At 43.8% G+C, this 12,759-nt stretch overlaps 1 protein-coding gene and 1 long non-coding RNA gene across 4 annotated transcripts in view; one reads left to right on the forward strand and one right to left on the reverse strand.

Moving 5' to 3' along the window:
* The window catches only part of LOC138448197 (uncharacterized), a 176,497-nt gene extending 169,271 nt beyond the window's left edge, over positions 1-7,226 (reverse strand). For all 3 annotated transcript variants that reach the window (XR_011260057.1, XR_011260047.1, XR_011260052.1), the window contains exons 1-2: positions 7,146-7,226; positions 3,155-3,254 (exon numbers count right to left, since the gene is read on the reverse strand). This is a non-coding gene — a long non-coding RNA (uncharacterized lncRNA). The remainder of the gene's footprint in view (positions 1-3,154; positions 3,255-7,145) is intronic.
* Positions 7,227-7,309: 83 nt separating this feature from the next.
* TOMM40L (translocase of outer mitochondrial membrane 40 like) overlaps positions 7,310-12,759 on the forward strand; it is a 740,875-nt gene continuing 735,425 nt past the window's right edge. The window contains exon 1 of the mRNA XM_069604678.1: positions 7,310-7,407. The gene's annotated coding sequence lies outside the window, so the exon portion shown is untranslated. The remainder of the gene's footprint in view (positions 7,408-12,759) is intronic.

Here is a 12,759-nt window from a genome sequence, read left to right on the forward strand (position 1 = left end):
TGAAGCAGCACCATCCTGTTAGTCTGCATTTATTTACGATAGTCTAGCCTGAGCTAATCCATTCATTAATCCATGCATTCATTCATTCATCCATTTAGCATAAGCCATGTTTAAGAACTATAGTTTGTTTTCATTATAGCTTGACATTTGCTGAAATCTATGCATATATATTTAGTTATTTTGTATAGCACAATCTGTGTTTCTAGGCACTAGATATGGTCTGCTTTCTGTCCATATGAATTAGGCTTTTTGCTGAGCGCGGAGAGAGAATTGTGTTCGCAGACGAACACACAATGGAAGCGATGTTTCCATCATAAAATGATTCTTGGCAGACTGTTAAATAACCTTGGCTGACTGCAGAGAAATGTCTTGGTTTCTGCACGAGACTGTCTCGATGCGAAAAAAAAAATGTTAGTGATAGCTTGCTTTTCTATCTTTGCTATTCTGCTCTTAGAATAAAAATAGAGTACATGTCATGTCACTGTGTTCCAGTACAGTATATGATTAGGCTACGCTGGCTGAAATTATGTATGCACCCACAGGCATAGAACGCACATGGCTATAGAATGCACATAGTTTGAAATGCAATGCTTTCTGCACATAAATGCAAAACGAATGCATAATTGTTCTGTATACCAGTAGATTGCTGTTCCGTAGTTAAAGTGTGAGCTGTTAGAGAGCTAGCTAGAGGGAAGGAGGCTGTCTCACAGCTGGTTGAGAGAGAAGGGAGACAGTCTCACAGTTTTAGTCTTGGAGGCTGGCTGGGTCGGGTTTGCTAATGCACTCATAGCTAGAGTGCTGCTTGTTAGAGATTAGTGACATTCTGTCATGCATAAAATAAACACGCATTCAGTTTATTACGATTCCTGCGTCTTGTGATTTCTCTGTCTCTTGTTATATTTTGTTTACATAGACTAGCATTTTTTTTTAGAATTCACAATCTGTGCAAATACCAACACACGCCTCCCACTTTAGGCAGTGGCATCAATGTCAAAGAGTTCAGATGCAGTTGCTCTGCCCTGAAATTTCAGTGGCCTCATCCAACTGTAGGGAAAACTGACTGTTTCAAGCGCAATATCAATTCTGTACTGATAAGAGGACAGGTTAGTGATGCGTTGGAAAATTGTGGTGTCAAACACAGGAATACTTTTGCATTTCTCGGCTGCACGTCATCAAGCATTACCCACTTTACAGCGAGAATTGTTGGCAGAATCACTTTCAGCATCTGTAAAAGGCTTTTTTTAATTGATTTGGTTGAATAACAAAGTAAATAGTCAATTTTTCAACAATTACAACAAAAAAAGAAAATTAGAAGTTCGAGGTATATCAACAAGTAGAATGAATTTTAAAAAAACAGATCACCAAGCAGAATAAATAAAAGTAATAGAAGTTGTTGACCACATATAGATATGCCCCTGGCTAAAGAGCATCATTCTTCATTTAAATGTGTAAATCATCTACACCAATTGGCTCGTAGTGCCAATTCATAGTAATTAAGGCAACTTAAACAAGCGGTAGGAATCTTCCAACACATTTGCATGTACTGTGGCCACATTTCTAATAGAGTCTTTTTGCTTTTTTTATGCCTTGCAGCTGCTATACAAAAAAAATCCCTGGTCTTTCTCTGCATGTTTTGTTTCCAAATGATGTGGCTTCAGGGAGTCATTTGCTAATGTAGTGCCACAAACCACACACTGCGGCTTAAGTTATCCAGCAACTGCGATCCACGTTTGAAATTCCTACCATCTTTGGGCACTAGAAACGATCCGGTTCTATGTGACATTCCCGCATTTTAAATCTGAACACAAAAGACAATTTTTTTTTTCACCCATTTTTGTGTTGGCTTTAAAAATGCTGTAAATATCATTTACTGCCCTCCTCCTTCCCCACCCTCTCCTTCATTCGCTTACCAGGGGTCGGGGTGGGGCAGGGTGCAGGGGGTTAATCCCCTCCCAGAACTCCATTTCTCCACCCACCACCCCCTTCCGGCATCCACAGACGCATCCTCCCCACACAGACATACACACACAGCCCAAAACTCACGCATCTATGTGATCACTGCGCCTCCCGTTACGGCGCCCACAAAAATGTTGATGCCAATTACAGCACGGCGCAGCGAACAAATAGATCACTTTACCTACATCCCCCCGGCCTGCAGTCCCTTACCTGATCCCCCACCCCACTTACCTTTCCAGCGGCACACCTCTGTGTGCGCCACCGACTGCCCGCTATCCCAGTGGCGTCTGTTCCTACCACCTACGTGGGTCGGAGCTGACACTGCAGGGTGCTTTTACTTTGTCCCTCACTTACCACAATGCTAAGCGGGGGGACACCTCTGCAACCCCCAACTCCTGTTACTGCGCCCAAGGAGAGTGCAGCCCCTGCTCTGCTTGGGTGCAGTAATGGAGTCAGTATTTTGTGTGCCCCCAAAGTCGCAGTAACTGCAGGGGCCAACTACTGAGAGTGACATTTTGATATATTACCAAACTCACCTCAGACTCCTCTGATGGGGCTCACAGAGTCTGTCAGTCTCAGCGCGCACTCATGTGGGGCAGGGGTTTGACACAAGTATGACAGTTCGATTTAGAAAAACCGACCGCGGTCACGGAGCAGTCTTTCTAAAAGGGACCTTTTTTCCCCGGGAATACAGTGAAAAAGATCTTTTCACTTAGTACCAACGATCCATCTCACAAAAGGAGCCTGAATCTGTGGAAACACTGCAAACAGTGCATGTCACATTAGTTTTTAAAAACCATTTAAAGTTTTCGAAAAACATGCAAAGACTCAAACGGAACCATGTGAAAAGCTTGGTGGGAGGGCGCCCCTTGCAAAAATGGGTCGGAAATACTGATTGGATTTAAAAAATAAAATAAATGAACACTACATTGATACAAGTCTCGGAAGACTCCATTAAGATTAGATGAGCAAGGGCTAAAACCAGCTCCTGGGTGTTAGGCATCAGCTAGTAAGCAGGACCCAACTTTAGGAAACCAGGACAGAGTGCACTGTAAATGCAACTCCCACATGAGACGTGAACTTGCAGTAGCCCCAAACTGGACATAAGAAAGCCTCAAAAATAGGTTTGAAATCCCTAATTGTAACTCCTAACTATATCTTTAAAATTGCCCCACCGCTTAAAGAAAGGCATCCTTACCAAGTCCTACTACAGATGTCAGGATTTTTGATGGCGCCACTGCTGCTGGGGACTTTGCTGCCCTAGATCGGATGGGAGATGATCGAGCCAATTTGTGTTCCTGCAATTGAAAAAAGTACAATAAAAGAATATTATAGACCTTCCAGATTGACCGTACCAATATTTGCGCATTAGTCTGCCCGTCAGCGCACATCATCCCCCAAACACAAAAGGGACCCAGGGTGCAGAGTTCTAGCAGGAAATCTCCAAAGTTCCCTATAGGCCATTCCACCCCAGCTGGAAGAGAGAACAGAGCAGTCCGAGCACATTCCTCAAAACGTGACTCATACTCAAGTCACAGAGACAAAACAAATTACAAAGAGCGAGAGAAAGAACATCAGCTTGTTATATTTTACACTTTCTATTCGCTGGCTGGAATAGTTGAGTTGGAATGCCAGCAGGCTGGCCTTCCAATCATTTATCTACACATCTTACATAGAATCTGACATGGCAGTGCTTAACCCACCGAGATAATCGGAAACATCGAGTAATAGCCATTTAGCTTTTACTGCAGTTGGGTGAAAGCGCTGAAGTAGCAGCAGCCTCTGCCGCGGCTGCCGTGCCAGACACAAGGACCCCTGGCTTCTCTGCAACATATGGTGCCCCATGCAGGCGAAGCCCTGGCACCCACAGCAGGAAGATATACACAAATTCCACTTTAAATCACTTCTATGTCAGTGGTGGACCCAGAATAATGTTGGTAATGCACTGATTTTTAGTACATCAAGGGATACAAAGGCTCGCTCTATAGCAGATGGCTACCGGGGTAGCTCAGCAGGTTAACAGACCGTTGCTGAGATGTTATATTTCGAAAGACTTTTTGCAATTCTATAAAATGTGTTTGGCTAGGGGATCGGATGGGCAATGAGTTGGGGTATTTCTGCCTCTGTAGTGAAAAATCAAAAGATTGCCACCCATGAACCCAGTTTAATTTCCTAAAATCTGCTGTCTGCACAACGGAAACTTTTATTTGGGACTAACCAGTTTGACAAACATAACTTGTGACAAAACACAAAGAAAGGGGCACACAAATTAGGGTATTGGTGTGGTGCTGACAAAAAGAAAAGAGAATAAAAGGAAAACATTTCAAGGGAAACTAGTTAGTGAAAGCAAGTTTCAGCCCCATTGTTGTAGGATATCCGGCTCCCCCATGGCAGATTGCTGGGCTACAGCAATCTGCTGTGGGGAAGCCGGATATCATACAACACCAGCAATGCGTGCTTCCGTCCCTGCTTGTCTCCTCTCCTCTGTGGCCCCGAAGGTGAAGGCACAGAGGGAGAGTGGTGCAGAGGGACCTGCATTGTACTGATCCGGCCCCCCAGCTCGCCTCGTCTCCCCATGCTTCTGCACCTTCATGAGACCACAGGGGGTCAGGGGGACCGGGAAAGGCCTGAAACACTCGCTTCTCACCACCCCCTCTACCCGTGGTGTTGGGGACTAAACCGAGTAGCAGCATCCCTTACCAGGCAAGACGGCGCTTGCGGCAACATGGGAAGCAACAACGCTGCCAGGACGTGCAATCCAAATGCAGGAAAGCGCGTGTCCAGGCTGCGTTTATTTCCTGTTTTGTGGCCATGCCCCCATCACATCGCACTGCCTGAGCAGGTGCATGGGGGGGGGGGGGGGCGGCAGTGGCTCGTCATGTACACTTAAATAAGCCAAACAAACTAAATATTTTTTCTCTTTTCACAGTCCTGGATCATGTGCCCCACAGGCACGTGGCCTCGCCCCCCCGTACCCCCATGAGGTGGTGCACACCACAGATTGAAGACCTCTGCCTACAGTATGGGTAGCTTTAAGACAAAATACTCAACTGTTATCTTGCTTGCATGTAGGAGTCTGCATTTTCACCATTTACTAGTATAGTATACATGCAGGCATCTAGTCAGTGAGACAACACAGGGAAATTAAGGAACTCTGTCCTATACAGACACCAGAAGAAATGTGTGTGGGGGGATAAAAAAAAAAAATCAAGAAAGAGATCTTGTGGTACAGACAGACTCTGGCCGGTACAGCTCAATGTACTGCCTGGCAACACTGAGCAGTAAAGTTAGGCACATCTCCCTGCAATGTTCGAATCAGAACCCCTCACCTCGTAAAGGCAGTAAAGTTACAGAAATAATGGCGAGGGCACTTCATGCAGCAGCGCTGCCGCCCCCATGCTGTTGCTGACCTTCATCCAGGGCCCAGGGCTGCCTCCGCACTCATCCCCCACTCCAGTGGTGGCATCATACCTGCCTACACTCCTGGTTTAGTCCAGCAACTCAGGGTTTTTACGCTCTTCTCTGGGGAACAGCGTGGAGTCTGTGGGTTTTCCACCCCTTGTAGTAGCAGCAGGCTCCCTCCATCTTTGTGCGACCATAAAGGTTGGATCAGCTTCCAACACCCAGCTCAGCTTGCAGCTCGGGTGAGCAGGGACTTTCTGGGCATAATACAGCACTGCAGGCTCGTTTTCCCCCCTTCATAGACGGGAGTTTGTTAACCCTCGAATGCACGGGCTTCACCTATGTACAGTGGTAGGGGCCTGGAGCTTCTGGTGAAATTACAAAAGTAAAACAGCTCAGCCACACTGACAAAAACAACGCAACAGCACAAAGGCAAACAGCTGTGGGTGGCGTCGTTTCAATCATTCTAATCCATTTAAACATCATAGTAATCTCTCATTAATAGCAATGAGAAATAATTTAAAGAAAGATTTACATGCATTTATTGGTAATTCTAAAAAAAAAAAAAATCTTTCAAATTAAAAAACACACAGGAAACAATTTTACCATTCAGAGCCAACAGACCTAGCTGTAAAATGAAATGGCAACAAACATCTAATGAAATGCTAATAATTATAAAACACTATTATAATCGACATGTGGGTGGGCGGAACCTTAGGCGTGATCTTGTGTGGCTATGGGCAGCCCATAAATCTCAGGGTTTTTCAAATGTAGCCAGGTATGAGCGGTATATATATATATATCACCCCTGGCGCAGGAGGGCTCGGCAGCCCTGGAGGCATCCAACTCAGGGTTACCAGGACTGTCCTGGTATTTGGTGCTCTGTTCCCCTTCTCAAGTCAAGATTATGTTCCCATTGAAAACTGCAGTGGTCCCAGTTTTTTTTGTAGTATGTTGTTGTAGTGTATATTGGGTGGTGCTGCAAATTAAACTGCTACATTTTCTGTGTGCGTGTGGGGGGGGGGTTAGTATGTGGGTGTGTAGGTGTTCTGTTGTGTGTTGGAATTCTAGGGGGGGGGGGGGAAGTGTTGTAGTGTAGCTGGAATCATTACCTTGGAATTCCAGATACAGCGGGTGCCGTTTACCCGTTTACTTGTGGTGGAGGTTCTAGATTCCACTGGGGGACAGTTGAGGTTAGCGGAGTCCTGCTGGGCTCAGGGTTGTGCCGTCAATAAATCTCCTTACAACCTCCACCAGCGTCTTTCAATTATTACAGATATGTCTTCACAGCTGGCAAGCAGGAATGCACAATTTCGCACAGAAGAAATGCTGCATTCTACATCTTAAGATTAGTTTGTGATAAATTAATTATAATGTGTGTTTCTTTGTACAGTAACACTTAAACCCCCTTCTCCTCCAAACGCTACTGAAGTGTAGAGCCTTGACAGCCACTTTCAAGAACGCTACGTTTATGTTAGTGTTCCTTTTTAAATCTGGTCACCCTAATCCAAGATCGCGTGAGCCTGTGCAGAAAGAAAATACAGCAATAAGTCACTTTGGATTTGGAAAACACGCAAGTACGCTTACGCAAACCATAAATTCGACTTGCTGGCAGCAGAATTTGCAAAAAACACCTGCCGTGATATTCCCTCAGCGTGCACTGCATGGCTATAAATCACTTCTGTTTGGGGTCGGGATGGAGATGCAAGATATATATACCTGGCGCCTCGAAAACTTCCGCGATGTAGAAGCACCTTAAATACCCAATACAACAACAAAAGACATACCGGTGCACGGCATTGACTCCACCTTCCTCCATGATACCTTCCTAAATACGCTGACCGTCCTACGTGAAACGTCACGACGACTTAACAGCATTTCAGAAATACGTCACGATACGGTAAAGGCATTTCAGAAAGTGTCGGCAAACTTTAAACAAACACAATGCTATCGGATGTCATAGGGACTTTAACCGTGTGTTCAATTGATAATGAAAACACCAGAAAACACCTTTGCCAAACCTCCTTTTCAATTTCCAGGTAGCATCAGGTGAGTGAGTGCATGCAATCCAACTCGTGTAGTGATTTTTATATGAATTTCTTTTGGCGTCTTTTTAACTTAGACCGTTCTCACCCTTTTGTTGTTGTATTGGTAAGAGGAACCCGTTGCAACCTCTAGAAATGCACGTTGAGGTAAGAGGCTGCAGCTGTAATTTGTTGTAATGTACTTATCACAGGTTGAAATTAAAAATTGTAAGTACGTGACTTTCTAAACATGTTTCAGAAATTACACAGGGCAGCCTGTTGTAGTTGGTGTCGTAGACACAGCTGCTCCGAAGCTCATTTACGGTACAGTTCAGTGTCTGGGATGCTCGCAGTTACTACACAGACCGTGGTCTGGTGTAAGTGACTATATATATATATATAGGGCTGTACATGGAAAAACATGTATTGGGTAACTGTCACCGCTTTGGAGAGGTGGGGCTGTGGGAAGGAGGGGGGCAAGGGGCGTGGCCGCTGGGCAGGTTGCGCAACACCGTATCCCTTCATAGTACCCAGTCCTATTGATTTGCATACCAGCAAAGCGCATTATGGGAATGTCATAATGTCCAAAATGTTTAATGTTAAACATGCCTTTTAGTGATTCAGTTAGAAGCCCTTTTAAGTGAATAATATACTCCTTTTTATTTTGGTTGGTCACAATATTCATCCTACTAAAGAGAAGTCTGTAAATTGTAGAACATGCATACTAGTTTGGATAGCTGCAATGATTGATAGGGTGTGCGAGTTGGGGTATGAGAAGGTGTTGGTGTTCTCGGATTCATTAAGTGGGTTTCAGGCGATCGTGGCAGGGGATGGTGATAGAAAGGATGTGATTTTGGACATCAGGAGGAAGATTGATCGGTGTGTGCGTGGGGGAATGGATTTGGAGTTGGCGTGGGTCCCCAGTCACAGTGGCATTTTGGGTAATGAGTTGGTGGATCTGGCGGCGGGTGAAGGTATGAGGAGGGGAACGGTTGATCTGAGGTTGCCTTTGTGTGTGGATGAGGTGAAGGCTGTGGTGGTGAGACGGGTCATGGATGAGTGGCAGGAGAGGTAGGTGAGTGGGGTGAAGGGCAGGTGGATGTTTGGTGTCCGAGGGAAAGTGTCGGTGAAGGTGGACGCGGGAAGTCTGGAATGGAGGAGGGGGGAGGAGGTGATGCTGAATCGGTTGAGGATAGGGCATGTGGGGCTGAATGACTGTCTGCATCGAGTGGGGAAGCGAGAGTCGAGGGACTGTGCAGTGTGTGGGGTGCCTGAGACTGTGGGGCATTCTTTGCTTAGATGTGAGAGACATGTTGTGGAGAGAGAATTGATGAGGGTTCGGTTGTCTGCGCTGGGTGTGGTTGAGATGAGTGGGAAGGCATTGCTGGGAGGTGACTGGGTGAGAGGCAGGAGGAGGAGCAGTGTGTTGTTGGATTTTGTGAGACAGACTGGGCGGTGGGAGGAGTTGTGAGTTTATGTGGGCTATGTGTTGATTGGTGGGTTGGTGCACATCATCCTATTGGATGGGGAAGCGCCTGCGTGGGTCCGCCCACGCATTCGGTAATTTAGAAGAAGAAGAAGGATAGCTGCAATTCTACACTTTAAGATTTGGCAGTTTCTGCCTGGAGTGCTGTGTTTTCTGAAAGATCATTTGTGAAACCGGTGTATGCAATGTAACGAGCTCCGGCATGAACTGTTTTGTTCCAGCTCATTCCCTGTAATACCTGCGCAGGCTAATGATTGCAGACGTGTACTGTCTCCATTTCCAGTGCCTATTCTGAAAGTAATGATTTCCCAGGGCCAATGCCTGCATATTCGGTACTTTCTCTGGGTCTAATTACCCTTCTGTGGGTAATCACTACAGGCACAGTGTCCATTCTAGGTCTAATGGCTGCAGACACAGAAACAACACCCTGATTATAGCAGCAGACACTACCTTCTCTAGCGCTAATGGTAAAGCCCCATCACATCCTCTGGCTGGAGCGAATGAGTGCAGACACAATACCTGCTCTGGAGCTAATGACTTCCTATACAGTGTGTACCTGCTCATCAACCACGTCTGACAATACCTGCCCTGGGGCAAATAATTACAGATACAGTACCGGATCTGGGATACCGATTTCAGACACAGTACCTGCCCTGGAACTAATGACGTTTGATACAGTACCTGCTAATCCATCACATATGACAGAATACCTGAATGATGGCATGCACTGTACGTACTCTGTGGCTAATGATTGCAGGCATAGTATCAGCTCTGGAGCTAATGGTATTTAACACAATACCTGCTCATGAGCAAATCTGGGGTTAATGACTGCATAAACAGTAAAAATCCCATGCACCCTTGCCTTCTCGTGTGTCCTTTCCCATTTCCCTTCTGACACCTTGAACCACACTCTCTGAAATGAACGTACAGCGTAAAGAAGTGATCGGTAGTGATAAACCATTGTGCCACGATTTTCATAATTTGTTTGATGCAATTTATGGGATGCTTATTCACTTACGCCAACAAGGTGGTGAACCGTGCACAAAGGACATTTAAATGTGTGCATTAAATTGTGCACATTGAAGTGCTCTTTTTCCCACCAAATGCACAATTGTGCAAGGCAGAGGTTGGAAAGGGGGTTTTGGGCATTTTCAAGTAAATCTGTTTTTCAAAAGGGGTGCACTTTTCAAAGCACATGGTAAAAACATTTCCCTGTGCCTATTTGGAACAGGTGCAGGGGGATATAAAATGTATGGGAAGGTCCCTTCTTGTCACGGTCCAACACGCTGTAGTGCGATCACTACACAATCATTGTAGTTCTGCAGCTCCTTTCATACAGCGTTGGCGGTTGCCATGGCGTTTGCGCCGATGCGGCGCATACACAGAGCCTTGCCAAATCGGCGTCGGGTACGACCTCTTGTCACCATGGTTAACCGACGCGAGGCGTGACGTCCGCATGCTATACTTACGCACACACAGACATAAAGTATGAACCTGAGAAAAATGTGTAGTTCCTATTGGTAATAGAAACTCCCATCCCCTGCACACCATTCAAGAGTGGAAAGAAAATTTTCCAAACAAATCTCAATATTTTCATTAATTTCAAATATTCGATATATCACTCTTTCGAGAAGGTATTTCTCACAATCAACGTAAACAAACATTGAAAGTAAAGTTCAATCAACCTGAAGGTATTAGTTTTTTTTACTAAAAATATTTATCAAAATTGTACAAAATAATACAAAATAATATTGTTTTTTCTTTTGAGTTTAATTCACTCAAACCATTGTAATTCAACAAATAACCAAAAGTAATTTCTTTCAACAAATTCAACAAAATTCAGAAGAATTGATACAAATTTGTAACAGATTCAAGGGAGTCCAGACTGTTCAAAAAAATCAGTTTCTAAGTAAATTTCTACACATTTCTAAAAAAGGGGGATAGTAATTGTCTCTATCTTCTTTCCGTTGTTGTATTAAAAGTTCAGTTCTTTTCTTCAGTCGACATTTCTCTTTAGCTTGGGATAAGATGGTTTCTGGAAAACCCCTCTCTTCAAATCTTAGGATTTGTTCCTTCTCCCAAGCTAAAGAGAAATGTCGACTGAAGAAAAGAACTGAACTTTTAATACAACAACGGAAAGAAGATCGAGACAATCCTCCACTGATTTATTTACAAGCTCAAGAACGGCAGAGCATTTAACTCAGATACATTCACAGCGGCCCGGCGACACGATAGGAAACAGCACAGAGGAAGTACGCGGCTGCAAACAGTCACCGTTCCAGGGCGAAAACTTGAATTGACCACGACATACTTCCATATACCCTGAATGGGACTCTGTGTGAAGTTCAAACCGCACCAGGATTCCATACTGAAAACTTGATTCGAAATGTGAAATTTGGAAGAATCTTTTTTTCACCAGTAAACGGAGAGTAGAGGAATACACAGATAATTATAAACGAATTGGGAACTGTGAAAAGACGATGTTTCCATCATCTCACAATGGAATAGTTGCCACTGAAAAATCCTGAGGATATACTCGCTATCAAAAAAAGGGGATGTTGTTCTCATTCCACATTGAAGTATCATTTTGAAATTATTATGAATAATTGTTGAAATTAGTGACTACTGTACTAGTTAGCAGTAAGTCATTGCTCCTGAAGAAGAGAGGCAAATCTCTTAAAACGCGTTGAGCTCATTACTATCCCCCCTTTTTTAGAAATTTGTGTAGAAATTTACTTTAGAAACTGATTTTTTTGAACAGTCTTGACTCCCTTGAATCTGTTAGAAATTCATATCAATTCATCTGAATTTTGTTGAATTTGTTGAAAGAAATTACTTTTGGTTATTTGTTGAATTTCAATGGTTTGAGTGAATTGAACTCAAAAGAAAAAACAATATTATTTTGTATTTTGTACAATTTTGATAAATATTTTTAGTAAAAAAACGAATACCTTCAAGTTGATTGAACTTTACTTTCAATGTTTATTTTTACGTTGATTGTGGCGAAATAACTTCTTGAAAGAGTGATATATCGAATATTTGAAATGAATGAAAATATTGAGATTTGTTTGGAAAAAATGTTTCACTCTTGAATGGTGTGCAGGGGACGGGAGTTTCTATTACCAATAGGAACTACACCTTTTTCTTATGTCTTTCTTGACTTTTTGATACCAGAGTCATTCTTTTCTCCCCAGCACCCAGAAAAAAACTGATTTGTATAAGGGTCAATAGACTAGAAAAAACAAAAAATACTTAAAATATTGTACATAGAAAATACACATAAAATAGGGTGTGCTTTCCCTACTTTCTTCTTTTTTGCTGTAAAGTATGAACCTGCAATGGCGGTGCTTCTTATTAATCAAAAGTGCTGGCTTATTATTCCTGTGTCTCCTGAAGCTAAAACTCTTGACCCCATATTTTGTACCCCGGACTGTCTTTTGAATCCTGCTTCTGGTCTTTGTTTTTTGATATCCCTGGCTACAAACTATTGTCTGTTTTACAGATTAGCTTTGGATTTTCCTTGACTGCTGCATTGTTTATTTGGACTTTCCTTAGAATTGTGGACATTTCTTTCCGAACCCTGAGTTGGTGCACAGTCCTTGGACGCTCTGTAGTACGACTATTCTGTGCTTCCTCTAATCCTTAGTGCATCCTTGTGCCACCCAGGGGGGTAGGTCCCTACTAACCTACTAAACTCCCTCCTCCCCCCTGGATTCCCTTTTTCTCTTCTCCTGGATTCCTTTGTGTTCTCTCGGATACTTCCTTGTTCTCATCTGCCACAGACCTCACTCTTCCCATAGGAGTATAACAGAGCTTTTTTTACCACTGGACGATTCCTAGGTGGAGCTGCAGCGCCTCAAAGCCCATCAGGTTAGTGTTGCCATCTGCCTT

The sequence above is a fragment of the Ambystoma mexicanum genome, chromosome 1p (assembly GCF_040938575.1).
Source record: "Ambystoma mexicanum isolate Mex_15411 chromosome 1p, UKY_AmexF1_1, whole genome shotgun sequence".
Taxonomy (NCBI): Eukaryota; Metazoa; Chordata; class Amphibia; order Caudata; family Ambystomatidae; genus Ambystoma; species Ambystoma mexicanum.